At 44.7% G+C, this 25985-nt stretch overlaps 1 protein-coding gene across 1 annotated transcript in view; it reads right to left on the minus strand.

The window, feature by feature from the left end:
* CRACD (capping protein inhibiting regulator of actin dynamics) overlaps positions 1-19769 on the minus strand; it is a 263735-nt gene extending 243966 nt beyond the window's left edge. The window contains exon 1 of the mRNA XM_069744446.1: positions 19622-19769. The gene's annotated coding sequence lies outside the window, so the exon portion shown is untranslated. The remainder of the gene's footprint in view (positions 1-19621) is intronic.
* Between the last annotated feature and the right edge of the window lie 6216 nt (positions 19770-25985).

Here is a 25985-nt window from a genome sequence, read left to right on the forward strand (position 1 = left end):
AGCCCCGACGTGTGCCCAAACAGTGGTTTACCCCCACATATCGGGTACCAGCATACTCAGGACAAACTGCGCAACAATTACTGGGGTCCAATTTCTCCTGTTACCCTTGAGAAAATAAAAAATTGCTTGCTAAAACATCATTTTTGAGGAAAGAAAAATGATTTTTTATTTTCACGGCTCTGCGTTGTAAACGTCTGTGAAGCACTTGGGGGTTCAAAGTGCTCACCACATATCTAGATAAGTTCCTTGGGGGGTCTAGTTTCCAAAATGGGGTCACTTGTGGGGAGTTTCTACTGTTTAGGCACACCAGGGGCTCTGCAAACGCAACATGACGTCCGCAGACCATTCCATCAAAGTCTGCATTTCAAAAGTCACTACTTCCCTTCTGAGCCCCGACGTGTGCCCAAACAGTGGTTTACTCCCACACATGGGGTATCAGCGTACTCAGGAGAAACTGGACAACAACTTTTGGGGTCCAATTTCTCCTGTAACCCTTGGGAAAATAAAAAATTCTGGGCTAAAAAATTATTTTTGAGGAAAGAAAACGTATTTATTATTTTCACGGCTCTGTGTTATAAACTTCTGTAAAGCACTTGGGGGTTGAAAGTGCTCACCACATATCTAGATAAGTTCCTTTGGGGGTCTAGTTTCCAAAATGGGGTCACTTGTGGGGGGTTTCTACTGTTTAGGCACACCAGGGGCTCTGCAAACGCAACGTGACGCCCGCAGACCATTCCATCAAAGTCTGCATTTCAAAAGTCACTACTTCCCTTCTGAGCCCCCACGTGTGCCCAAACAGTGGTTTACCCCCACACATGGGGTATCAGCGTACTCAGGAGAAACTGGACAACAACTTTTGGGGTCCAATTTCTCCTGTAACCCTTGGGAAAATAAAAAATTCTGGGCTAAAAAAATATTTTTGAGGAAAGAAAACGTATTTATTATTTTCACGGCTCTGTGTTATAAACTTCTGTAAAGCACTTGGGGGTTGAAAGTGCTCACTACATATCTAGATAAGTTCCTTTGGGGGTCTAGTTTCCAAAATGGGGTCACTTGTGTGGGGTTTCTACTGTTTAGGCACACCAGGGGCTCTGCAAACGCAACGTGACGCCCGCAGACCATTCCATCAAAGTCTGCATTTCAAAAGTCACTACTTCCCTTCTGAGCCCCCACGTGTGCCCAAACAGTGGTTTACCCCCACACATGGGGTATCAGCGTACTCAGGAGAAACTGGACAACAACATTTGTGGTCCAATTTCTCCTGTAACCCTTGGGAAAATAAAAAATTCTGGGCTAAAAAATTATTTTTGAGGAAAGAAAACGTATTTATTATTTTCACTGCTCTGTGTTATGAACTTCTGTGAAGCACTTGGGGGTTCAAAGTGCTCACCTCACATCTAGATAAGTTCCTTTCGGGGTCTAGTTTCCAAAATGGGGTCACTTGTGGTGGGTTTCTACTGTTTAGCAACATCAGGGGCTCTGCAAACGCAACGTGACGCCCGCAGAGCATTCCATCAAAGTCTGCATTTCAAAACGTCACTACTTCACTTCCGAGCCCCAGCATGTGCCTAAACAGTGGTTTACCCCCACATATTGGGTATCAGCGTACTCAGGAGAAACTGGACAACAACTTTTGGGGTCAAATTTCTCCTGTTACCCTTGGGAAAATAAAAAATTGCGGGCTAAAAAATCATTTTTGAGAAAAGAATTTTTATTTTTATTTTCATGGCTCTGCGTTATAAACTTCTGTGAAGCACTTGAGGGTTCAAAGTGCTCACCACACATCTAGATTAGTTCCTTTGGGGGTCTAGTTTCCAAAATGGGGTCATTTGTGGGGGATCTCTAATGTTTAGGCACACAGGGGCTCTCCAAACGCGACATGATTGCCTTGCGCAGGTGTGTACTATGGAGGACATAGAATGAACTTCAATCCAATATTGCGGCCAGCAAGCAGCCAGCGGAAAAGGAAAGGGTGAATCAAACACCCGAAAACTCCGACCATATGACCGAAAACCGGTCCCGCAAAATTCAGGTGACAGGTTCCCTTTAAGATCTCAGTGCTGCAACATCAATCTAAAGATTAGCAATGGGAAATCTTTGCAACCCCTGACAAGCGACTAGTTGGCTTCACAAGTACAGGCCCTAATACACATTAGATAACTGTCAGATGAACAATTATTGGGCTATATCGCCAAACCCCCATATATACATTTACACTCCGCTCCTCTGAGCGCTCCTGTGTTCTCCATGAAAGAGATGTTACTCCTCTGGCAGTGACTTATCTCCAGTAGAACTAAAGGATTCACCTTTGGAAATCCAAAATACTGCATCCTTTTATACCAATATGTCATCTATAGGGGGAGGCGGGAGGTCACCATACATATTAGACTTTTGGTCAATCCTACTGATATTGGCGGGGGCGGGTTCAGGCGACTCTAGTCTAATTATTTTGCGGTCCTTTGCACACAACTTTAGCCCCTTAGATTTTAACGAGAGTTGTCTACAATTGGGCTGCTTGCCTTACCATCCAATTTTTTTTTTAGAGCTTCGATGCATCTCAGTGAGCAAGGTAACAACCTTTCCGCACAGAATCTGCATCTCTTGGCAGAAAACTCAGGCCAAAATGCTTGTGGATTTAATGCGGAATTGATGCGGATTTGTTGCAGATTGTCATGCGTTTTTTGATGTGCGGATTTTCCTTACTCAATGTATAGTCAATAGGTGCAAAAACGCTGCATTTCCGCACAAAGAACTGACATGCTGCGGAAAAAAAACGCAGCGAATCCGCGTGGATTTTTCTGCATCATGTGCACAGCAATTCTCAAATTTCCATTGACTATCATTTACTGTACTACACTGCGGATTTGATGCAATTCTGCACGACCAAAAACGCTGCGGAAATGCATAAAAATCTGCAACGTTTGCACATAGCCTAAGACTGAGGATTGTTTGTTTCCATGATAGCAGGCTACACGGTCCGGATATAGCCCTACATAACGGCTATAGGCACAAAACAATTAGGATATGTGCAGACGATTCGGATCTGGCATCGCTTTGGATGCAGAACACGAACGCAGGTGAATCCGCATGTGTTGACTGAACACGTGCAGATTCACTGCATGCAATGCTTCTAATTAATCCCCTGCTGTGTCTGTGATCAGTCTCCCTGCTGCTCCTCCCTCCTGATCACACCTGGCCTATTTCATGTGCACTTAGCTTGTTATAAATTCAGAGACACAGGTCTGTCTCGACTGTGGTCTGTCTCTGTAAGGATGGCTCTAAAAGGATAATAGCAGAAATATGCCAGAAAGAGCCAGAAGTGAACAGAAGGTACAACTAACCACTGTTAATAAATGTACTAAATTTCTATCCCTTTCCACCACACTTACTCTCATCATGCTGACATACGCTCTAACAGTTTTTGCACCATTATTCCTCACTCTCCTTTGCTATCCCAAAACCCCAGCACCCTCTAACCAAGTAATAATCTCTCATTCCCTCCTGCCTCCTGACCTGACCTCCTCAGCTGACCTGCTCCTCAACCTCAGATCTCTCCTAATAAAACACAAAACAAGGCAGCCACTCTCCTCCCACCTGCTCTGTCTCTCTCTGCTTCTCCTCACTGCTGGCAACATATCTCCCAATCCTGGACCCCCACATCTCATACCTCCCATTACTACCCCCTCCTATCGCTCCCAACCCAATATAAACACCTGAAATCTTGCCCACCTCACATCTGTGCCCATGACTTCCACCCCCCTGTACCCTCTCTCTGGATCACTATGGAATGCCCGCTCCGTCTGCAATAAACTCCATGATTCACAACCTCTTTACCTCTCATAATCTTTCCTTTCTGGGCATCACCGGAACATGGCTGACACCATCTGACACAGCCTCCCCTGCTGCACTATGTTAGGGTGGTCTCCACTTCACCCACACTACTCGCCCTGGCAACAAACATGGTGTAGGAGTGGACCTTCTCCTTTCTCCCAACTGTACCTTTAACCCAATCCCAGCTCTACCCTCCCTTATCTTCTCCTCTTTTGAAGTCCACTCTGTCCACATCTACTCCCCCTACAACCTCCAAATTGCCATCACATACCGACCTCCGAGCCCGACCACTGCCTTTATTGACCAATTCTCCACCTGGCTCCTTCACTTTCTGTCTGCTGACATTCCCACCATCATCATGGGTGACTTCAACATTCCTATTGACACCCACCAGTCAGCAGCCTCCAAACTCCTGTCCCTTACTTCATCTTTTGGACTTACTCAGTGGTCCTCCACAGCCACCCACACAGATGGACATACTTTAGACCTGGTCTTCACCCGTCTCTGCTCCCTCTCTAACTGCACGACCTCTTCTCTCCCTAAACCTACCATCTTATTCTCTTTCTCTTCACTATCCTCCTCACCTGTCACCCATGTCCAGCAACATGCACAAACGCACCCCCGCAGAAACCTTGCACACCTTGACACCCACACGCTCTCTGACTCTATCCTACCACTAGCTTACATATCCTCACTCTACGACACAGACACTGCCACTAGTTTCGACAATGCCACTCATGCATCAGCCATCGACTTGGTTGCCCCTGTCATGCATAGAAGAGTGCGACAACCCTGGCACAATAACATCACTAAAAAGCTACGGCAAGTATTCAGAATGGCGTTGGAAGAAAACGCATTCACAAGATGATTTCACTGCACTCAAACAAGCAACACTTGCATTCGAATCAGCTCTCACCTCTGCTAAACAGGCCTATTTTACATCCCTCGTATCTTCTTTATCCCACAACCCCAAACAGTTGTTCAACACTTTTAACTCCCTCCTCCCCCCTTCACTGTCCCCTCCGAGTTCCCTAATCGTTGCTCAGGACTTTGCCACGCACTTCAAAAATAAGATAGACCAAACAAGGCAAGTCTTTGCTGTCAAACCACCACAACCCCTTTGTAAACCAGACCAATGCCCTAACCCCATAACTTCCCTCTCCAAAATCACTGAAGGGGAGCTTGCTCATCTTCTCTCTAATTCACACCTCACCACTTGTGCACTTGAACCCATCCCATCTCCTTCCCAACCTCACCACCACACTAATCCCATCCCTAACCCATCTCTTCAGCCTTTCACTAACTTCTGGTACCTTCCACCTTTCAAACATGCCACAATCACAACTATCCTCAAAAAGCCATCCCTTGACCCAAGCGCTATGTCCAGCTATCACCCCATACCTTTGCTCCCATTTGCTTCCAAACTCCTTGAGCAGCACATCCATGCTGAACTTTCCTCTCACTTTGCATCTAACTCTTTCTTCAACATCCTACAATCTGGCTTCCGTCCCCACCATTCCACTGAGACTGACCTGACCAAAATTACTAACGACTTACTTACAGCCAAAACTAACAGACAATTCTCTATACTCCTCCTTCTAGACCTGTCCTCTGCTTTCGACACAGTTGACCACTGCCTCGTACTATAGATGCTCTTTTCCTTTGGTGTCAAAGACCTTGCCCTATCTTGGATCTCCTCATACCTTACCAATCGCACATTTAGCGTTTCCTACTCCCATACTACCTTTTCATCTCACCCTTCTCTGTTGGTGTCCCTCAAGGCTCTGTCCTAGGACCCTTACTCTTCTCAATCTATACACTCGGCATGAGACAACTCATAAGGTCCTATGGCTTCCAGTACCATCTATATGCTGATGACACTCAGATATACCTCTCTTGCCCAGATATCACCTCTCTGCTCTCCAGAATGCCAGACTGTCTATCAGCCATATCCTCCTCCTTCTTCTCCTCTCGCTTCCTCAACTCAAGATCTAAAATAAATGAAATCACACTTTCCCCTGTCCCCAAAATCCACCGCCTCCGAGTAATCCTTGACTCTGCCCTGTCCTTCAAAAGCGCACATTCGAGCTCTCGCCACCTCCTGTCGCCTCCAGCTTAAAAATATTTCCAGAATCCGCCCTTTCCTTAACCCTTACTCTACCAAAATGCTTGTGCATGCCCTAATCATCTCCCGAGTCGACTACGGCAACATCCTCCTTTGTGGCCTACCTTCTAATACTCTTGCACCCCTCCAGTCCGTCTTTAACTCTGCTGCCCGACTAATTAATCTTTCTCCTCGCTACACTCCTGCTTCCCCTCTTTGCATATCCCTTCACTGCCTCCCAATTTCCCCGCGTATCCAGTTTAAACTATTAACACTGACCTACAAAGCCATCCATAACCTTTCTCCTCCGTATATTTCAAAACTAATCTCTCAATATCTTCCCTCACGTAATCTCTGGTCCTCCCAAGACCTCTTTCTCTGCTCCACGCTTATTCGCTCCTCACCTAATTGCGTCCAAGACTTCTCCCGCATATCCCCCATCCTCTGGAATTCTGTGCCCCAACATGTCCGGTTATCCACCACATTTGGATCCTTCAAAAGAAACCTGAAAACCCACCTCTTCAAGAAAGCTTACAACCTATAATGACCACATGGCCACCTCAACACCATCGGAGCTACTGCAACCTCCGACCTACTCTCTCCTTCCCCATAATCCTGTAGAATGTAAGCACACAAGGGCAGGGTCCTCTTCCCTCTGTACCAGTTTGTCATTGTTAGTTTGTTTACTGTAAGTGTTATTTGTATTTTGATGTAACCCCTTCTCATGTACAGCACCATGGAATTAATGGTGCTATATAAATAAATAATAATAGTATGGATAAGATTTATATTGCAGAGGCTTGCGTCTCCACAAATAGACATGCTGCGGTCTGGAAAGACGCACATGTCCGTCTCCGCAGGTATACCGCGGGGGTGTCTGAACGCACAGTGGACATAGGATTTCTTGAAGTCCCATCCACTATACTGCAACATCTGGATGCTGTGGGTTGGACACTGCACAAGTACACAGCGTCCAACCCACAGCGTTTACTGATCGTCTGCATATACCCTTAGGAAACATCAAACAAAATATTAGAAAACTTGCCTCATTTTTTTAAAGCTTGTAAAGCTGAACCTTCTTTATTGAGAAATTAAGGCTACATTCCCACAATGAGTACTTGGTGAAATTTTGATGTTGCAGATTTTCTGCATCTACTATGTAAATTAGGTTACTTGCCTTTGGTATGGTGCTTTTACTACATTTTCTTGTACTAAAATTTGTCTCTTTTTGGTTTTTCATATTTTAAATAAAGTTGCTTTGTCTTTGATACTTCCTGGTATTTGGCATTGATAAAACTTTATTCATACAATCATGTACAGAATACATGTGTTTTCTGCAGCATTTCTGCAGCAGGAGCGCACTAAAAATGCATGTGAATTTTTTATCCGTGGATTTTCTGAATCCGATGCAATTCTGTGTGGAAAATCTGTACGTAAAACTCAGTGTTCCAGCAAGAGACATTTACATATTGTGGATTTCAATTGCAGGTCAGTTTATGCAGCATATAAAAAGGTGATCATGAGATTTCTATAAATCTCATCCACTTTGCTGGAACTGTAAGACAATGCGGCAAAAACTAACCAAAAACTCATCCTTGGTTGCATAATTGTTCCCCTCGAGCAGAGGGCGAAATCCAAGGATTTCAAACACGGAGCACTATTGATGTCTTCAGGTCCTCCAAAACCAAAGGGATCCATTTCTCTATGCTTCTCAGGCTCTGATGTACTCATCAATGCTTCTTCACTAATTATCAGCCCATCTAAAAGAATCTTTATGGATATTTCTAACCCCTGTCATCCACTGCCTCCCACCACAGGGAGACTACACAATATAACGTGAGTCTTCCCCTCATCACTCTGTTCTTCCCAGCTGTGAGACTCCATCATGCCGACTACGCCAAATATATAGTGGCGAGGGGCGGTAGCCGTGGGCGAGTTACTCGTCTCTTGCGCCCTGGCACATTACATGAAAGTGGAATGCTGGCTGGGTGTGTGGACTTGTGTTATGGGGGGTGCTATGCCCGTGCAGGATGCATGGAGCCAATGACTTTGGTTGGCAAGGACTAGGTATTTTACAGTTCACTGTGGGAGACCACTAGCCAAAAATAGACTTTTTGCTGAACAATAACTTGGTGGGGATTATATAAAGTAGATAACTTTAAAAAAACAACTTAAAACCCACAGTTTTAAGTGTGCCGTAAAAACGCATTTGTTCAGACTGGCCTACCGCCTCAACACATTAATCTAACTATCCCTGTGTTGCCAATACAAAATTTTTACCATAACCAGGTTCCTCGCATCATGTTCTCACATGCTTTATGCAGTTAATAGCCCTCTGTGTCTGTACTGTTACATATTTAGGCTGTTAACCGGTTCATGCAGCTTTACATGAACACCCGAGCCTTACACTATGGCTGGTCCGAATAACTAAAGCAATTGTTACCATCCACCTCTCGTGTCTCCCCTTTTTCCTCATTGTAAGCTTGTGAGCAGGGTCCTCACTCCTCTTAGTATCTGTTGATTTAGGTGATTATTGTTATGCTGTAATGTCTATGGTCTGTTTAAGTCCCCTCTAAAAAGGAAAGTGCTGCGGAAAATGTTGGCGCTATAGAAATAAAATTATTATTATTATTATAGCGGGTACACAACTTTATGAAGGTTTCCTTCACGATATGTAGCATTTTCCACACAGTTTCAATCCCTTCCTCTTCTCTCGTTACTTGTTTCTATCTTCACCATAACCCAGCTCAGTGCTACAGACCAGCTAGCAAGAGTCCTTTACTCAACTCATGGTTCCGAGTCTTGTTTTCCCTCAAGGAAACTATATTGCCAGTATAGCCCGTACTTAACTTCTCTGTCGTCGATACCTTGGAACTCCCGCCTGAGGAACTCTCTTCATCTCACGTATTCTGTCCTGTCTTAGTCTGTTACCTCTCAGCTTTATAAACTCTGGGCCTTACATCTAGGCGTCCTTCCCCTGGACCTGTCTCCGATTGATCACTCTGTCCTCCTGTCAGTTTTCTTTTTCTCTTTACTCCAATTCACGCTAACTACTGTCCTGGTCTCTCCTCACTTCAGAACATCCACATCTTGCAGCACTGGCTGCTACTCAGACCTTAGGTCTGTTTCTCAAGCACACTGGGCCCTACCTGTGGTCCTGACAGGAAACTGTCTCTGTCCCTTCATCTTACCCCTTCCCACTCAGGGCTAGTTCCAATTGTTAACTCTAACTCTCCCTACCATGGAGCAACACACAGTTGGAGTACACAATATTAACGCGTCACAGTTCACTTTACACAATACAACATTACCCTTTTTCTTGAAGGTAAAACATGGGTAATATGTCCATCTTACAAGTGAGATAACACACAATTGACATGTCTAATGGGGTGAGGTCCCTCTGATCTGGGTACGGAAGCTTGGTGATGTAGGTGCAACAGTAGTAGCTGCCACTTTATGTACTAAAATCTGGCATGGCTTTCATTAGGAGATCAGGTGCTGGCCAGGAAGTATTGATCATACACTGATGTAAAGGTTATACCCAGTTACAGAGTCAGCATGGCTTCGCTTTACCCAGCAGTGTGTTTGCTGAATTTGGTAATAGTATAGAAAACCTTTTAACCCTTTGTGGGTCAGTCAGGATTACTTTTTGCACTTTATGAATATCTTCCTTTGTATTTCTGCAATTGAGTGGCCCTTTTTTGCCATAAAGAATATCTTTTGGTGAGCCTCAAATTTTATGTCTAAAGAATAAATCAGGACGCATTCACACGTCCGTTGTTCTAGTATGAGTGCTATCCACGTTCCTGTGACAATCTATGAGGCCATGCCCATCTGATTTTCCTGTCCACGCAAAATTGAGGAGACATGTCTGATTTTTATCTGAGTGTCGGATCAAAATTGGCAATGCAAATCTATGGGTCCGTGAAAAAATCAAACTGAACTCGGATGACATCAAGCGTGGTCCGATTTCGAGGACAGTCAGGATAAGGTGGAGAAACTATTTTTTTTTTATCTTTTCCATGTATGAAAAGAACTCAAACTCTGATAAAAAGTGATATTTTCTGCTAGAGTTACTGCAGGCATCAATAGTAATATTTAATTTGTGGAAAAACTGAATTGATTGAGGAAAGAACCGAGCGTAGTTAGGTCCATATATATTTGGACAGAGACAACATTTTTATAATTTTGGTTATAGACATAACCACAATGAATTTTAAACAAAACAATTCAGATGCAGTTGAAGTTCAGACTTTCAACTTTCATTTCAGGGTATCCACATTAAAATTGAATGAAGGGTTTAGCAGTTTCAGCTCCTCAACATGTGCCACCCTGTTTTTAAAGGGACCAAAAGTAATTGTACAGATTAAATAATTTTAAATAAAATGTTCATTTTTAGTACTTGGTTGAAAACCCTTTGTTGGCAATGACTGCCTGAAGTCTTGAACTCATGGACATCACCAGACTCTGTGTTTCCTCCTTTTTGATGCTCTGCCAGGCCTTCACTGCAATGGTTTTCAGTTGCTGTTTGTTTGTGGGCCTTTCTGTCTGAAGTTTAGTCTTTAACAAGTGAAATGCATGCTCAATTGGGTTGAGATCAGATGACTGACTTGGCCATTCAAGAATATTCCACTTCTTTGCTTTAATAAACTCCTCGGTTGCTTTGGCTTTATGTTTTGGGCCATTGTCCATCTGTAGTATGAAACGACGACCAATCAGTTTGGCTGCATTTGGCTGGATCTGAGCGCACAGTATGTCTCTGAATACCTCAGAATTCAATCGGCTGCTTTTGTCCTGTGTCACATCATCAATAAACACTAGTAACCCAGTGCCACTGGCAGCCATGCATGCCCAAGCCATCACACTGCCTCTGCCGTGTTTTACAGACGATGTGGTATGCTTTGGATCATGAGCTGTACCACGCCTTCGCCATACTTTTCTCTTTCTATCATTCTGGTAGAGGTTGATCTTGCTTTCATCTGTCCAAAGAATGTTCTTCCAGAACTGTGCTGGCTTTTTTAGATGTTTTTTAGCAAAGTCCAGTCTAGCCTTTTCATTCTTGATGCTTATGAGTTGCTTGCACCGTGCAGTGAACCCTCTGTATTTACTTTCATGCAGTCTTCTCTTTATGGTAGATTTGGATATTGATACGCCGACCTCCTGGAGAGTGTTGATCACTTGGTTGGCTGTTGTGAAGGGGTTTCTCTTCACCATAGAGATTATTCTGTGATCATCCACCACTGTTGTCTTCCGTGGGCGCCCAGGTCTTTTTGCATTGATGAGTTCACCAGTGCTTTCTTTCTTTCTTAGGATGTACCAAATTGTAGATTTTGCCACTCCTAATATTGTAGCAATTTCTCGGATGGGTTTTTTCTGTTTTCACAGCTTAAGGATGGCTTGTTTCACCTGCATGGAAAGCTCCTTTGACCGCATGTTTGCTTCACAGCAAAACCTTTTAAATGCAAGCACCACACCTCAAATCAACTCCAGGCCTTTTATCTGCTTAATTGACAATGACATAACGAAGGGATTGCCCACATCTGTCCATGAAATAGCCTTGGAGTCAATTGTCCAATTACTTTTGGTCCCTTTAAAAACAGGGTGGCACATGTTAAGGAGCTGAAACTCCTAAACCCTTCATCCAATTTTCATGTGGATACCCTCAATTGAAAGCTGAAAGTCTGAACTTCAACTGCATCTGAATTCTTTTGTTTAAAATTCATTGTGGTAATGTCTATAACCAAAATTATAAAAATGTTGTCTCTGTCCAAATATATAAGGACCTAACTGTATGTTGGTGCTCGTCTTCGTACTGTCATCTCCTAAAGTCACAGGTTGTGGCTGATCAACCGCACCTTCAGAGTAGGGATTAGATAACGAAATGCTGGCAGCGATGACGATGATGTTTGGCGGCATAATCCTTAATGACCAATAGGAATGAAGAATAACAATACAGTGGTAGTGTACTGCTGGCGTTGAATATCCTAGTACACCTTTTTGTAATGGAAATTAAAGCACCCATATGTGCCAAATTGGCCATAATCATATGTAATTATACAACAGGCCCCTGTGTGGCAACATAGAAATTAGTGATGAGTGAGCATGCTCAGATTAGGGGTTAATTGTGCCGTATAGCTTCCCTAGAAAAATAGAGTGGTACTCAAAGAGTTTTTGAGAATCAATGGCGGAGACAGGAAACACCTTTGTCGCGGAGTATACTCCGTGTATGTCATCCCTAGCAGAAAAAATGCATTAGACAGGATGTAATGAGTACAAGGTGGATTTTATCGAAGTGAAAAAAAGCCTACACGTTTCAGCAGAGAACCAGGGTCTTCTTCAGGCCATTCCCTGCTTTGATGCTGATGATGTGTGTTGTATAATACAGTCCTGTAATGTGAACGGTATCAGCTGAAGTCCACGTAATTGTGTGTAGTGCCCCTAAAAGAATTTACTGATATTATCGTATCAGGAAACATTATTAGTAGATCTCAGACAGTATTACACCCAAGAGAAAGCCACAAAACACAGGAATATAGTAGAACACCATATATAGCTTATATAACTGGCAATTTCCCACTTCACCTATACATTTACAATCAAGCAATTCCTTTGAAGTCCACATAGTTGGATCAGAATGAAAATTAAATGCTTCCATAGCAGCCACACTACTGGCTCTGGGGCCCAGAAACTATATGATGAGGCAGTCATCTCCGACTCTTCGCCAGTCCTAAAAGATAGAGAGATGGACCTGACCTCCCACTGACTATTGAGCTAATTACTTTCTGCTCCTGTAAGGCTAGGCTCGCAGAGTTTTAGACTTGGATTAAGCGAATCCTGTATAGAATTAAAATCAATGAGTTTTCAAAGAGAATTTAAATTGTTTTATGAGCCGGATTTAGAACTAGATCTGCTTCAAAATCCACATTAAAAAACTCTATATGAACAAATCCAACAGATTTAGGTGCCCGGCTGGTTAGACCATGTAGAGGTCTCCAATATTTCCAGAAGCTGAGTGGTGGAGGCACCAGACACTGAAACATCCAGTAAGTCATTGGACCACTAGTGACAACATGTAGGCCTGTCAGGGGTGCGAAGCTATAGAGCAGGGGTACCGGGGGCCACATGTAGCCTGCGATGCCATTTTGTGTGGCCTACAACCATAAGGACAGGGAAATGGGTGTCTGAGAGGTTAACTATATGTGGCAAACACAGACAGAATAGCAGTGGCAGCGGCTGAAGAGCAGGGACTGTGTAGACATCTCTGGAGGCCTCATACATCAGGAGAATGGGGTCTCTTAAGGCTTCTTTCACACTAGCGTCGGGCCGAGGTTCCGACACTAGCAGTGAAAGCGCCGCACAACGGAGGCAGCGGATGCATTTTTCCTGTGCATCCGCTGCCCCATTGTGAGGTGCGGGGAGGTGGGGGCGGAAAAAGCGTTCCGTCGGCAGCATGTAACGTTTTTTGCTCCCGGCGGTCCACCACAACACGGCGCAACCATCGCACGATGGTTGCAACGTGTGTCAATGCGTCGCTAATGTTAATCTATGAGGCAAAAACGCATCCTGCGGACAACTTTGCAGGATGCGTTTTTTTCCCCTTAACGACGCATTGAGACATATTGAAAAAAACGCCAGTGTGAAAGTAGCCTAACCTGTGTGGAACTACAAAAAGGAGTATGTGAATTAGGCAGGTGGCTTCCACGTCTTTGGCTCGCTCCACTCAATTTTGGGGAGTTCTGAATCATTAGGCAGTAAGCAAAAAAAAACAGAGCCAAGTGCCATATGACCTGTTCCTCTTTAGGGACCTATTCACACAGATTTTTTTTAACGAGGATTTAGAAGCAAATTTTGCTGCAAATCCACATCAAAAATGTTTCATATATTCTAAATAAGCTTCCTGTTATTTTTTCTGCGAAATGTCCAAAATAATGTAAAAAAAAACAACGAAAAAAACCCTGTACTTTGTGCACTAAAATAACTTTTCCCAATAAAATTAGTAGGAAATTTATTCAAAGAATATTTGACGCAGTTTTTGTGGAATAGCTGAATCATCTAAGACTGCGCTCACACTAGCAGTATTTGGTCAGTATTTTACATCAGTATTTGTAAGCCAAAACCAGGAGTGGAACAATTAGAGGAAAAGTATAATAGAAACACGTGACCACTTTCTGTATTTATCACCCAGTCCTGGTTTTGGCTTACAAATACTGATAGTGTGACCATAGCCTAAATCCTTGGAAAAAAAACAAACAAACCTGTGTGTGAACGTACCATAAGGCTATTTTCACACGTTGCGTTTTTTATGCATTTTTTTCCCACAGGCAAAATGTGTTCTCTTGGCAATAGAGAAACTTGCTTAAAAAAAGCAGGTTTTGATTAGTTTGTGTTGCTTTTTTCTGGTTACATTTGTCTCTTGGGCATGCTGATAAAGTTCAGTTATTTATGGTATATACTTTTGATATGTCACAAATGGTAATACGTTGGTTCAAGATGAGAATGTGGCCCTCGGACCAATAAAGGCCCCCTCTCCTATAGAGGATGCAGACGAAGAAATCGGACTCAGGCACTTGAGCCTGAGAGAGATTTAAATGACTGTTTGCCATAAAAGAGCCCAAATGTATATATTTTACTCACTTATATAGCGCCATTAATTCCACAGCGCTTTACAGACATTATCATCACTGTCCCCATTGGGGCTCACAATATCATTTCCCCATCAGTACACCTTTGGAGTGTGCAAGGAAACCAGAGAACCTGGATGAAATCCTCGCAAACACGGGGAGAACATACAAACTCCTTGCAGATGTTGTCCTTGGTGGGATTTGAAGGCTGCGGACGGTACTAACCCCTGAGCCACCGTGATGCCCTATGAGTGGTTTTACAGGGATGCTTAGAAATTTCCCATTATGACTGGTAACCCCGATCTGACAGCCTATCCCTGCTGTTATTTTTGATTATTATGTATACATACAGTACCTAAGAGGGGGTCCGTGAAGAGGAAAGAGCCTCACAATGTATTTTCCCTGCTGACAGATGGCGTGATTGTGCTGCTGTCAGATCCACACAACTGCCATTATGTCGGATTTCTGTAGCTTCCGATAGAATAATAGTGATTGATACCTATAACAAATGTGCAGGATCTGCAGCTCTGATGACTCTTTCTAATGAACGGCAAGGTGCACACGAATGGCCTGCAAGGCAACCAGCCGCACATAGCGGCACAGTCACCCCCTATTTATTGCCATTTATGGGGGCACAGATCAGGCTGACCGGTTAATGAATTGATAAATTAGCTGAGGAATATTTACTAGCCGCCTGGCAGCCATAACAGCACTTACCCTTTCTATAATCTGCCCTTCCCCCGTCAGCACTCCCACTTGCAGATCAGTTTCCTAACCATTATTGAGGAGGCATTAAATTTTCACAAAGCGAGGAGGCTGATACTAGGTTTCTTTTAACTCTTTGCATGGGCACTGATCTAAAACTCATCTTCATGGTACAAGACAGCTCAGGGGTGAAGGTAATATCCCGATTTTCGGGGATGGAGGCCTCTTCAATGAGAAAGAGTAAAATATACACTCTTCCTGTTCTGTAGAGAATATGGAAAGGCTTAATAGAAGAGGATCAGTCGTTTCTTAAAATGTGGCCCCTCGAGTGCTGATCTTAGGGAACGGTGTAGTAGAAGGGACGTTGTGGACTTACATGTTGTAAGTCCATACATCCCTGCGGTGCCCGTCCATGCCCCATAACGAGCGATGATCGCCAACGTCGTCCGCAGGCTGATAAGCAATGGCGCGGACAGGACGGTCACTAATCGTCTCGTCCCTATACAGTATCATGCTATTAGCAGCACATCACTTGTTTACAAGGAGATTTTTGCCGCCATGAGCGATCTGATCACCGTTTTGCTCATTGGTTGCTCAGCGGCATGGTTTCACTAGCGGATAACCAGGAACGGGCTTTCCTATGTACACTCATTCGCCAATGATCTATTCATCTAAATGCACCACTAGTCCACAAAGCTACAACTAAGTGTTATGGTGATTCTTACGTAAAAATGTATTATTTACTTCATTCAGTTATATAGCGCCAACCTATTCTCCAGCGCGGTACAGAGATCACGTACACGAATCCAAGCCTCATTCAGGCTCACAATACAAAATGCAAATTGACCTGTCTGTATGTTTTGGAAGAGCCTATGTGGACACAGGAAGGCTATACAGACTCCAAGCAGATGTATAGTCAGAGCTGTAAGCCACGGTACCAACCACAGAGCCACTGTGCTGCCAAAGCCATGGCCTCAACCTCTCGTGGTCCCCAGCATCAAGAAACCAAACATTGTATGGCTTATAAAGGAAAGTTTGTACACATCTATAGATTCTTCCATTCACCCCTATTTTTTTTTTTAGTGATGAGCACCCCTTTAGGAATGAATTAATATTTTTAAAAATAGTAAAAATTAAATAAAGCAGGATGGCAATGGTGTGGATGAGGATAACCTACACAGTCTATTGTGAATGGCCGTGGATGAGGATAACCTACACAGTCTATTGTGAATGGCAGTGCAAGAGGATAACCTACATAGTCTGTGAATGGCTATGGATGAGGATAACCTACACAGTCTATTGTGAATGGCCGTGGATGAGGATAACCTACACAGTTTATTGTGAATGGCCATGGATGAAGATAATCTACACAGTCTACTGTTTATGGCCATGGATGAGGATAACCTACAATGTCTGCTGTGAATAGCAGTGGATGAGGATAACCTACAGTCTATTGTTAATGGCAGTGCAAGAGGATAACTTGCACAATCTGTGAATGGCTGTAGATGAGGATAACCTACAAAGTCTACTGTGAATGGCCGTGGATGAGGATAACCTACAAAGTCTACTGTGAAAGGCCGTGAAGGAGGATAACCTGCACAGTCTACCATGAATGGCCAAAGTTGAGGATAACTTACACAGTCTATTGTGAATGGCCATGGATGAGGATAACCTACAAAGTCTACTGTGAATGGCTGTGGAGGAGGATAACTTACACAGTCTGCTGTGAATGGCCGTGGATGAGGATAACCTACACAGTCTATCGTGAATGGCCATGGATGAGGATAACCTACAAAGTCTACTGTGAATGGCCATGGATGAGGATAACCTACAAAGTCTACTGTGAATGGCTGTGGAGGAGGATAACCTGCACAGTCTACTGTGAATGCCAGTGCATGATATAACCTACAAAGGCTGCTGTGAATGGCCCTGGATGAGGATAACCTACACAGACTGCTGTGAATGGCCGTGGAGGAGGATACCCAACACAGTCTGCTGTGAATGGCCATGGATGAGGATAACCTACACAGTCTACTGTGAATGGCCATGGATGAGGATAACCTGCACAGTCTACTGTGAATGCCAGTGCATGATCATAACCTACAAAGGCTGCTGTGAATGGCCCTGGATGAGGATAACCTACACAGACTGCTGTGAATGGCCGTGGCTGAGGATACCTAACAGTCTACCATGAATGGCCAAAGTTGAGGATAACCTACACAGTCTTTTGTGAATGGCAGTGCATGAGGATAACCTACACAGTCTATCGTGAATGGCCATGGATGAGGATAACCTACAAAGTCTACTGTGAATGGCCGTGGATGAGGATAACCTACAAAGTCTACTGTGAATGGCTGTAGATGGGGATAACCTACACAGTCTGCTGTGAATGGCCGTGGCTGAGGATACCCAACAGTCTACAATGAATGGCCAAAGTTGAGGATAACCTACACAGTCTATTGTGAATGGCAGTGCATGAGGATAACCTACAAAGTCTACTGTGAATGGCCGTGGATGAGGATATGAGGATAAACTATAAAGTCTACTGTGAATAGCAGTGGGTGAGGATAACCTACAAAGTCTACTGTGAATGGCCGTGGATGAGGATATGAGGATAAACTATAAAGTCTACTGTGAATAGCAGTGGGTGAGGATAACCTACAAAGTCTACTGTGAATGGCCATGGATGAGGATAAACTACAAAGTCTACTGTGAATAGCAGTGGATGAGGATAACCTACAGTCTATTGTGAATGGCAATGCAAGAGGATAACCTACACAGTCTGTGAATGGCTGTGGATGAGGATAACCTACAAAGTCTACTGTGAATGGCAGTGCATGATGATAACCTACAAAGTCTACTGTGAATGGCCGTGGATGAGGATAACCTACACAGTCTACTGTGAATGGCCATGGATGAGGATAACCTGCACAGTCTGCTGTGAATGGCCGTGGCTGAGGATACCCAACAGTCTACCATGAATGGCCAAAGTTGAGGATAACCTACACAGTCTTTTGTGAATGGCAGTGCATGAGGATAACCTACACAGTCTATCGTGAATGGCCATGGATGAGGATAACCTACAAAGTCTACTGTGAATGGCCGTGGATGAGGATAACCTACAAAGTCTACTGTGAATGGCTGTAGATGGGGATAACCTACACAGTCTGCTGTGAATGGCCGTGGCTGAGGATACCCAACAGTCTACAATGAATGGCCAAAGTTGAGGATAACCTACACAGTCTATTGTGAATGGCAGTGCATGAGGATAACCTCCAAAGTCTACTGTGAATGGCCATGGATGAGTATATCCTACACAGTCTGCTGTGAATGGCCGTGGATGAGGATATCCTACACAGTCTGCTGTGAATGGCCGTGGATGAGGATATCCTACACCGTCTGCTGTGAATGGATTATATCCTTGGCAAGTCAGCTGTCACGAGAAAGAAACCTTGTGTCACGGAATGTATCTTGGGTAATACTGAACAGCACCTAACTAACATCTGGCCTAATGACATGCACCAAACACTAGATATGACACCTACTGGTGGAGGTACAGGTAAGAAGTAGGGATAGAAAAATTGAAATATCAGGCAAAATTTACAGCTGAGGGCTACAAGATTGAGAATTATCTGATATGCATCTAGAAATGTCCACCCAAGCATAAATGATGAGAAATGGCTGCTGTAGGTACATTTAGAGGACAAGTGCCGTGTCTCCCCAGTCTGGGGACAAAGGCAGAAGGATATAGCCCTGATAATGCAGGAGTACTGCTGAGAAAGAGCAACTAGCCCGAGGCAGCCAGGGGTTAATAGAGCTGGGGGGATAATAGAGCTGGGGGGGATAATGGAGCTGGGGGGATAATGGAGCTGGGGGGATAATGGAGCTGGGGGGAGAATACAGATGGGGGAGAATACAGATGTGGGGCTAATAGAGCTGGGGGGGCTAATAGAGCTGGGGGGAATAATAGAGCTGGGGGGCTAATAGAGCTGGGGGGCTAATAGAGCTTGGGGGATAGTAGAGCTGGGGGGGCTAATAGAGCTTGGGGGATAGTAGAGCTGGGGGGCTACAAGCCGGCGACAGACACAAAGGAGCGCCAAGGTGAGCAGAGCCCTGTGATGGGTAAGGGGTCACTCACACAGGCACAGCTGGATGTACAATGCACACCCCAAATATTGCACAAGAAGCCCTAGATCATTCACCCACCTGAAACATGGGAGCCCTGCGGTACGTGCCGGCTATATACTGCACAATACAGAGAACCAGGACAGGCTGCGTTATTAATGGGAGCCATGGATCAGCTGCAGAGCAGCATCCCTCATCCAGGGGCAGACAATGCAGACACAACAAAGCAGCCTACCTTGTGGCCGTGCAGGAGACGTCTGCTCCCAGCAGCTGCAGTGTGGATGTCTGTCAGGCAGCCTCCATGGCTGCAATCCTCACAGCACCATGGCAATGTGAGAGGAGCAGTCACATGCCGCACACACTGCCTGCCTACCAGGGAGCGCCACTCACTGTGCTGCCGTGTGTCCTCCTGGGGGCAGTAGTGTGCCCACCCTGCGCCCTCACACACCAGGGTGATAACTGCTTATTATATATATATATATAATATATATATATATATATGTATGTATATATATATATGTATATATATATATATATATCAGTATGCAGCAGGAGGGATCCACTCCTAGAGCCATAGAACACGCAGAGCTGGCACCTTGGACTATAGAGCGCTTTATACGTCGCTCCTTGGTTTTATTTCACCTGTTTTCAGGTAAAGATGATATTTCTACATCACAGGCCTCTTTCACACTTCCGTCGTTTGCAATCCACCGCAATCTGTCATTTAGGGCTAAAAACGGATCCTGCAAATGTGCCCGCAGGATGAGTTTTTTGCACATAAACTTGTATTAGCGACGGATTGCCACACGTCATTTGTGCGTTTGGCGGACCGTCGTAACAAAAAAAGTTCAATGTAACGTATTTTTGTGCGTTGCGTCCGCCATTTTCGACCACGCATGCGCGGCTGAAACTCCGCCCCCTCCTCCCCGGACTGCAGAATGGGCAGCAGAAGTGTCGAAAAACTGCATCCGCTGCCCACGTCGTGCAAAACTTTCACAACGTCCGTCGGTACGTCAGCCCGACGCATTGTGACGGGCCCGTACTGACGGAAGTGTGAAAGAGGCCTAACATCTTGTGGTTTTCATTGGAAGATACAGGAAACCATGGATGTAGGTTGCTGCCACTAGGTGGCGTGGCACTAATAAAACAATTGGCTTCTCCCACACAGGCTATACCCAGACTACAGGCACCAAGCTGGTGTTTGTACACCAGAAGTGTAGTTAACGGGTTGTTCCACTACTGCGCTATCCATATCAAATCAGTGAGGGTCCGACCCCTATCACCCCCATCTCAGCTGCTCTCATTGCAATAGGAGCCATCTGCAGTACCTGGCAGTGGCCACTACATTGTTGATGGCTCCCTCCTATTCAGTTCCTATCTGTATTTTCTTGTGAAAAAAAATGTCTAAGAGATTTCCAATCATTGCATCCTTGTTTTCTTTACATTTTATACAGTGACCCAACTCTTATTTTGTATTGTAAACCATGCCCCATGTATTCTGGTTCTACTTACAGTATGTCAGACATGATCCAGTCAATCAATTCTCAGTATAGCCTAGGGCACTGAAATTCTGGGACCAGCTATCTGGAGCCGACTTGTGAATGTGGGAAATTAAAGGGAGTCAGTAGGATCAACCCTCCTAAGCCGCCTATATGAGGATGTAGGTCGTAGGAAGCTGAATAATATGATACATTAATGCCTGCGATTTGATGTCTTATTCCAGAAAAATCCATATTTTTCTTATATGTAAATGAGCTGTTAAGATCTATGGGCTGGACATAGATCTCCGTGACAATCTGCCTTCACAGCTCATTTTAAATAAAAGGGGGCGTTACTGGTGTGAGACGTGTAATGACTGACAGTCTGCTCTTATAACCATACAGCTCTACGGTGAGATCAGAGCACAGTACAGCAGAAGTGAACTCTGACTCATTGTCAGTGCAAACATCTGCACCAGCACTTGTCCTCTCATAGTGCTGTAAGCTCAGCTGTGCTGCCTGATTATAACTAATAGTACAGCAGAGTTGAACCTTGTCTCATTGAAAACACACTTGCAGTGCTATCAGCTCTGCTGTACTGCCCCTCACTGGCTGCCTGAGATGGAAAATGAAGCACTATGAGCGGACACCTGCAGTGTAAATGTGCTAGCACAACAGAAGTGACCTTTGTGTCATGGCAGTGTTAGTTCTGCTGTACTGTTAGGTCTGATCTCACTGTAGAACGGTATGTGACTATGAGAAGACTATCAATTATTACTTGGTTCATACTGGTAACGCCCTGAGGGAAGTCTGTGTCCCACCCATAGACCTTAATAGCTTATAAAACATGGATTTCTCTGGAATAAGACATCGGATCGTAGATAGAAAATTATAATTTTATTCAGCTTTCTGAGCCCTACGTGCTCATATAGACGGCCTAGGAGGGTTCATCCTACTGACAGATTCCCTGTAGGTGACGTGTTGTGTCCCTATCGTGTACTTTCTGGAGGAACACAAGAACTTGATCATTAGAACAAAAGACAATAACCGTAGATCAGGTTTTTGCTTAGAAGCAAATTGCTTCTCCATTAGGTATGCGGTCACATTGCGCGGTTTCGTTTCCGTAGAAAATACATCAACCCATTGATATATTAGAAATGATTTTTATAAGCCAGCTATGCACGGGTCATTATTATTTTTAATAAGATGCATTATTTTATGCACTGTATTAAAAAGATAAACCACAATGTGCCTGAGAAAAAGCCAAGTATTAAAGCAGCACTGGCAATTTTTCACATATAATGGTCTCATTAGCAATATTCTGTGCAATTTGTTTCATCTCAGCTCAGATGAATCTGGAGATCTGGACCCTTTTCGTCCTATGGCTTTGTCTATTAAAGGGTTATTCCCATGTTCACAGATGGGTAATGTGGCATAGTGCTCCAGTTTATGGAGCTATGCCTTTTCTTTATAGCTGCCGCTAGAGTGTGATTTATAGAGCAGAGTGTCAGTGTATGGGTGCCAACAGACTGCTGTATAACACGGACGACAATTACATCGCAATGCACGGACTGGCTGGCGGTTATTCCGACCCCAAAGTGACAGCTGTATAAAAATACAGGCGGTCATGATTGGATAAGAAGAGCCGCTGGTCAGTCAGAGCATTGTGATGTGATCATCATCCATGTTATACGGCAATCTGTCTGCACCCTGTTATGCTAAGGTAATTCAGTACCACAATGGACATAGAGGTCAGAGCATATACAGTGACCTGACAATAACCCAAAAACATAGAACGAGCTCTGAGACGTGGGAACTCTGCTGACCGCAATCCCTAATCCTCTCCAACCACACTAGAGGCAGCCGTGGATTGCGCCTAACGCTCCCTATGCAACTCGGCACAGCCTGAGAAACTAGCTAGCCTGAAGATAGAAAATAAGCCTACCTTGCCTCAGAGAAATACCCCAAAGGAAAAGGCAGCGCCCACATATAATGACTGAGTTAAGATGAAAAGACAAACGTAGAGATGAAATAGATTTAGCAAAGTGAGGCCCGACTTTCTGAACAGAGCGAGGATAGGAAAGGTAACTTTGCGGTCAACACAAAACCCTACAAAAACCACGCAAAGGGGGCAAAAAGACCCTCCGTACCGAACTAACGGCACGGAGGTACACCCTCTGCGTCCCAGAGCTTCCAGCAAGCAGAAAAAAAACAAATAGACAAGCTGGACATAAAAAAACAGCAAACAAAATAGCAAAGCAGAACTTAGCTATGCAGAGCAGCAGGCCACAGGAACGATCCAGGAGGAAACAGGTCCAATACTAGAACATTGACTGGAGGCCAGGATCAAAGCACTAGGTGGAGTTAAATAGAGCAGCACCTAACGACTTCACCACATTACCTGAGGAAGGAAACTCAGAAGCCGCAGTACCACTTTCCTCCACCAACGGAAGCTCACAGAGAGAATCAGCCGAAGTACCACTTGTGACCACAGGAGGGAGCTCTGCCACAGAATTCACAACAGTACCCCCCCCCTTGAGGAGGGGTCACCGAACCCTCACCAGAGCCCCCAGGACGACCAGGATGAGCCATATGAAAGGCACGAACAAGATCGGGAGCATGGACATCAGAGGCAAAGACCCAAGAATTACCTTCCTGAGCATAACCCTTCCACTTAACCAGATACTGGAGTTTCCGTCTTGAAACACGAGAATCCAAAATCTTCTCCACAATATACTCCAACTCCCCCTCCACCAAAACCGGGGCAGGAGGATCAACAGATGGAACCATAGGTGCCACGTATCTCCGCAACAATGACCTATGGAATACGTTATGTATGGAAAAAGAATCTGGAAGGGTCAGACGAAAAGACACAGGATTAAGAACCTCAGAAATCCTATACGGACCAATGAAACGAGGTTTAAACTTAGGAGAGGAAACCTTCATAGGAATATGACGAGAAGATAACCAAACCAAATCCCCAACACGAAGTCGGGGACCCACACAGCATCTGCGATTAGCGAAACGTTGAGCCTTCTCCTGGGACAAGGTCAAATTGTCCACTACATGAGTCCAAATCTGCTGCAACCTGTCCACCACAGTATCCACACCAGGACAGTCCGAAGACTCAACCTGTCCTGAAGAGAAACGAGGATGGAACCCAGAGTTGCAGAAAAACGGCGAATCCAAGGTAGCCGAGCTGGCCCGATTATTAAGGGCGAACTCAGCCAAAGGCAAAAAGGACACCCAGTCATCCTGATCAGCAGAAACAAAGCATCTCAGATATGTTTCCAAGGTCTGGTTGGTTCGTTCGGTCTGGCCATTAGTCTGAGGATGGAAAGCCGAGGAAAAAGACAAGTCAATGCCCATGCTACCACAAAAGGCTCGCCAAAACCTCGAAACAAACTGGGAACCTCTGTCAGAAACGATATTCTCTGGAATGCCATGTAAACGAACCACATGCTAGAAGAACAATGGCACCAAATCAGAGGAGGAAGGTAATTTAGACAAGGGTACCAAATGGACCATCTTAGAGAAGCGATCACAGACCACCCAAATGACTGACATCTTTTGAGAGACGGGAAGATCTGAAATAAAATCCATAGAGATATGTGTCCAAGGCCTCTTCGGGACCGGCAAGGGCAAAAGCAACCCAGTGGCACGAGAACAGCAGGGCTTAGCCCGAGCACAAATCCCACAGGACTGCACAAAAGAACGCACATCCCACGACAGAGATGGCCACCAAAAGGATCTAGCCACTAACTCTCTGGTACCAAAGATTCCAGGATGACCGGCCAACACCGAACAATGAACCTCAGAGATAACTTTATTCGTCCACCTATCAGGGACAAACAGTCTCTCCGCTGGGCAACGATCAGGTTTATTAGCCTGAAATTTTTGCAGCACCCGCCGCAAATCAGGGGAGATGGCAGACACAATTACTCCCTCTTTGAGGATACCCGCCGGCTCAGATAAACCCGGAGAGTCGGGCACAAAACTCCTAGACAGAGCATCCGCCTTCACATTTTTAGAGCCCGGAAGGTACGAAATCACAAAGTCAAAACGGGCAAAAAACAGCGACCAACGAGCCTGTCTAGGATTCAACCGCTTGGCAGACTCGAGATAAGTCAAGTTCTTATGATCAGTCAAGACCACCACGCGATGCTTAGCTCCTTCAAGCCAATGAGGCCACTCCTCGAATGCCCACTTCATGGCCAGCAACTCTCGATTGCCCACATCATAATTTCGCTCAGCAGGCGAAAAATTCCTGGAAAAGGCGCATTGTTTCATCACCGAGCAATCAGAACCTCTCTGCGACAAAACAGCCCCTGCTCCAATCTCAGAAGCATCAACCTCGACCTGGAACGGAAGCGAAACATCTGGTTGACACAACACAGGGGCAGAAGAAAAACGACGCTTCAACTCTTGAAAAGCTTCCACAGCAGCAGAAGACCAATTGACCACATCAGCACCCTTCTTGGTCAAATCGGTCAATGGTTTAGCAATACTAGAAAAATTGCAGATGAAGCGACGATAAAAATTAGCAAAGCCCAGGAACTTTTGCAGACTTTTCAGAGATGTCGGCTGAGTCCAATCATGGATGGCTTGGACCTTAACAGGGTCCATCTCGATAGTAGAAGGGGAAAAGATGAACCCCAAAAATGAAACCTTCTGAACACCAAAGAGACATTTTGATCCCTTCACAAACAAAGAATTAGCACGCAGGACCTGAAACACCGTTCTGACCTGCTTCACATGAGACTCCCAATCATCCGAGAAGATCAAAATGTCATCCAAGTACACAATCAGGAATTTATCCAGGTACTCTCGGAAGATGTCATGCATAAAGGACTGAAACACTGATGGAGCATTGGCAAGTCCGAATGGCATTACTAGATACTCAAAATGGCCCTCGGGCGTATTAAATGCAGTTTTCCATTCATCGCCTCGCTTAATACGCACAAGATTATACGCACCACGAAGATCTATCTTGGTGAACCAACTAGCCCCCTTAATCCAAGCAAACAAATCAGATAACAACGGCAAGGGGTACTGAAATTTAACCGTGATCTTATTTAGAAGGCGGTAATCTATACAAGGTCTCAGTGAACCATCCTTCTT

The sequence above is a fragment of the Ranitomeya imitator genome, chromosome 1 (assembly GCF_032444005.1).
Source record: "Ranitomeya imitator isolate aRanImi1 chromosome 1, aRanImi1.pri, whole genome shotgun sequence".
Lineage (NCBI taxonomy): Eukaryota > Metazoa > Chordata > Amphibia > Anura > Dendrobatidae > Ranitomeya > Ranitomeya imitator.